The 4,299-nt window shown below is 37.3% G+C and overlaps 1 protein-coding gene across 3 annotated transcripts in view; it reads right to left on the bottom strand.

The window, feature by feature from the left end:
• Positions 1 to 2,852, bottom strand: part of cdh23 (cadherin-related 23) — a 180,597-nt gene extending 177,745 nt beyond the window's left edge. For all 3 annotated transcript variants that reach the window (XR_004660256.1, XM_034899154.1, XM_034899156.1), the window contains exons 1-2: positions 2,707 to 2,852; positions 1,302 to 1,350 (exon numbers count right to left, since the gene is read on the bottom strand). The gene's annotated coding sequence lies outside the window, so the exon portion shown is untranslated. The remainder of the gene's footprint in view (positions 1 to 1,301; positions 1,351 to 2,706) is intronic.
• Between the last annotated feature and the right edge of the window lie 1,447 nt (positions 2,853 to 4,299).

Raw genomic sequence — 4,299 nt, 5'->3', positions numbered from 1 at the left:
CACACACACACACACACACACACACACACTCTATATTTTGCATTAGATGGAAGTTAAGTTATAGACTTTTTTACAGATAGCAAATATAAGGTATGGTCCTGCTGCATTTATGTCAGTGAAAAATGTAAAATAATATGCTTAAATGTGTTGACAAATATTTGCAAGCTTCACAGAAGAGGGGTGAACTCACTGAGATTAAGGAGTTATATTTATGAGCTTCCTTAATAAGCGTCTAAGCCAATATACAAAAAAAATTAAATTTTTAAATCCATTATTTAATCAGAGAGTTTATAGCTCTGAAGAGCAAAGGCCAGTGTGATAGCGTCACCTAGTGTATAAAATAAGAATGACAAAGGCAATGGCCACATCAGGGCTGGGCTATATGGTCAAAATCTTTAATCCTTTTAATCTAAGGTCCCAGTTTAAAACGTTTACAAGCTGGATAAAACTGCCACTTGGAGGGTAGTTAAACATGGGCAGTATTTCATAACAGTATACATACATAATTTTAGTGTCGACTTGACACTAGATTAACGAACATTTCCCCCACAATAACAACTTGGACTGCTCGTCTATGCGAGGGTATTCTATCAGAGAGATTAAAGCCAACAGTCAACATCTTAAAACACAGTTTAAGCTCTATGGACAGACTTGAGGGAGAAATGACCAAGACCAGCTAAGACAATACAAGAAAAGTATTGTCAAGATACCCTGGCAGCTGTTTTAGCATAGCAACCTAGTGGCCATAGGGCACAGCTTTAGTGCAATACGATTTTTTGACTCAAAATTTGCAAGTGGTGTCATGTCAGTGTTCCACAATAACAGTGTAGTAATAAACAAGGGGAAGAAATGCCGGAACATGGTACGGATCCTGTTTTCTTTACAGCACCAACACCTGCATGCAGCGCGGAAAAGCGGATATGTTGCTAAAAAGCTATTTCCACCCAAATCACAGCATCGTGGCATTGCATCCACATTCTCTTTCAAGCCTTGATACTACTCCTGATATCACCTCTCCTCTGGGTATGAAAGACATTCCTTCCTCGGACAGAGCCTTTGGAAAACATCTGGTTTCTGACAGAGCCTTTGCTGAGGACCAGACGCTTCACTGCTTATATGTTACAAATTTCATCACTACGAGACAGACTCAATTAAGGGAGATATTAAAGGAAGACAATGTGCTAATGTGGACGCAAACACTGTAGTGGAGTGAGTGAGCAGACGGGTTGTCACATAAGCTTTTAAAGCCAGTCTTAAAAAAATATGTATATATTTTATTAAAACAAATACATTTTACTTACAATGCTGCTGTTCTGATGACTGTTGTCTTCCAGGATGCAAGTGGTACAGCTAAAAGCACAAACAAAAAATGCATCATTACAGAATTGGTTTCCGAGAATTGTACTGGTTTGTTACAGAAACTTCTCATGTTCTTTGTTATAGAGCATTCATTTTTAATGATCAGAAACAGTTCTTCCTTGATGTTTATTCATCACTTAGGATTTGCGCCACTTTACAAGTAATATATATGCTATATTGTGGGAAATATAGACTATTGTATTTAAGTGTAATGCAATAATTATATTTACCAGAAAATGTGGTTACTTTAAGTTACAAGTCAAAGTCAACCCAAGTTCTCCTCTCTTACCAACCTCCTTGTAAATGTATGATTTACAGGGTATGATGACTTAAAGTGAAGTATGCTGCTCTCTGCTGGATATTTTACTTAACTGCAGTTTAGAGGAGTTCTGCACTGAGGTGTCTCTTAAATAGCATTATTTGCAAGTTTGACGCTGTTTTGTTTTTAAGCCCCAGGAGAAGGGCAACAGAGGCCAACAACTGTAATCATTATATCAAGAATAATTCAATGTGAAGGCAAATAATGACATACAGTAGCCTAGTAGCCAACATAACTGGCTTTTAATTACTTTTGCCCCAGTGCTTTGCACCAAAACTTACATGTTTATTTGACATATTGTTATCAGGGGAGTGGTATTTTTTTGCTACATGTGTACTAACCAATCTTTGGCTGTATGAAATTTTTATAATTTCAGAGGAAATACTAGTAATACTTAGTAAAGTAAAGTAAGGAAATACTATAATACCTATATTATTTTTCTCCTCTTACACACATTCCTGGTTGAAATTGTTCAAAGGTGGCTCGAGTTATGAAAGACAGAAAGCCAAGTTATCTCTTGTTGAACATTAATATTGATTGAAAACCTGCTAGAATTTTGTTTTGATTTTAAATAGAGAGTGGGTGAGTAGGTGGTTGAATAGATAGGTTTATGAAATATGCAGTAAAGGGCATACTTAAATGTTGTAAGGTTAATTTTCACTGTAATTGTGTAAAAGTCACCAATTTGAACCATTAGTTTTCCTCCACTGCATGCTAAACTTTTAACTTTAGGTTAAACTTCAATATACTGCATGGTTGGGAAAATCTTTAATTGGCTAAAGAACAATAAGGTAACTTATCCAGTTAATAGTGTAAACTGCAGTGAGGGACATTTTACTCGCTGTCCCGTTTTATTATGTTAAAAATATCTGCTACATGTTGTAGCCAACAAGTCAGTTACCTTGCTAACTCATGTATAAAGGCTAACCTCTTGTTAGCTTCGTTTGCTAATGCTTGGCTTCCTACGCCAGTATTTCTGCGACGTCCTTCCAGTTTTTACAATCTTCACCAAAACTATAACATCATACCTTATTTCCTACAGTTGGTTGTCAAGTTTTTGTGAGCGTGTGACTGCGCCACGTAGCTAACTAGGCCGTTTCACGGTAGCCATTTTGACTTGTTGCAAGAAAAGCAAAGGTCCAAGTGATAACGGTAATGATGGTGCGTTTAATTCGGGTGCCCAGGTAAGAGTGAATCATGCCTGTGAGCCAGCATACACAGTACCGAGGATCTGAAACTATCCAGACGGAATACAGCCATTGGAACTGTCTGAGAGACCGTGTTACTGAGATTTCATGTTAGCCTAGTCTACATTTTTGATAATTTCATTAGTGTTTAAATTCATACAGTAATTAAAAACCTTTAAAATGTAATAAACAAGAGTTTAAAAAGGAATGTTTGATCTAAAATTGTACTAAAGTATTAAAATATAAAAAAAAATATTTTTTGTTTACGTTTTACTTTTTGTTTAGCGAAGGCCACACCTGTTGCATTGTGGGTACGAAGGAATACAGAGAGCCAACGTGGCTGCAGAGGGGAAATGTACGGGCTCAAACTAAGATTTTGCAGGGTCAAAAGGCGCATACGGTGATTGTGCTTTTTTATCTCAGCCTTGTTATATTTGTTTAATATTTGTTGTAATTTCTTTGCATTTAATGCACTTTCTGTACTGTTGTGACGCTAACATTGTGGGGCCCCGAGAGTTAAGGAAACGCGTTTAAGAGACTGTTGAATGACTGAAAGAAGTATATTTGACTCCTTGTTTATTTTCTTTGTAGTGTAGTCACAGTGTCTTAAAATGAAAATGTGGACATAAGTGATCAAAGGACATCTGTATGATGCATGGTCTTATTCAATTGGACCAGTGTAATTACAGCCGTTTACGGAAGAGGATTAAGGCCACTGGTGAAACATTTATTTGAGCTCTGACTTTATTCTCAAAATTCTGACTCTATTCTCAGAATTCTGAGATTAAAGTCAGAATTCTGGCATTAATCTCAGAATTCTGAGAATAATGTCAGAACTCACATAATTTTTTCACCAGTGGCCCTCATCCTCTTCCACAGCCATTTAATCATAAATTAGTTACACATGTTTTGTTTTTTTGTTGTTTACGCATCTGCTGTGAATTGTACTTCCATCCACTCTAGATGACACCTGTTCTTCAGTAGACCTGCTGTTCTTTTCTGATTGTAAAGTCTGTTACATTTTAATTACAGATATTCCTACATCAACACTACACCTTTAAATATCCATAATGATCAGGAGTCTGAGTCACTTGAAACTTTCCAACAAATGTCCATGTATACAAATAGCAACATCGCTGGTTCAAGTCCCTGTTCGGACCAAAGTATGGAGTGTGGACTGGTAGCTGGAGAGGTGCCAGTTCACCTCCCGCCAAGGTGCTCTTGAGCAAGGCATTGAACCCCACTGAGCCGCTCAGGGCGCTGGTCCATCACTGGCAGCCCCCCCCCACTCTGACATCTGTATAGGACCTGAGCATGTGTGTGCAGTTCAGGCCTGTGTGGAATGTGTGTAATAACAACAGAGTGTAAATTGTAATTTACCCATAGTGGATCAATAAAGAGTATAAATTATAAAATGTGTAATATGCGATGTTT

Source organism: Etheostoma cragini, chromosome 17 (genome assembly GCF_013103735.1).
Source record: "Etheostoma cragini isolate CJK2018 chromosome 17, CSU_Ecrag_1.0, whole genome shotgun sequence".
Classification (NCBI taxonomy): Eukaryota; Metazoa; Chordata; class Actinopteri; order Perciformes; family Percidae; genus Etheostoma; species Etheostoma cragini.
Note: the sequence above shows the minus strand (reverse complement) of the source record. Positions and strands in the feature narration are given on the sequence as shown.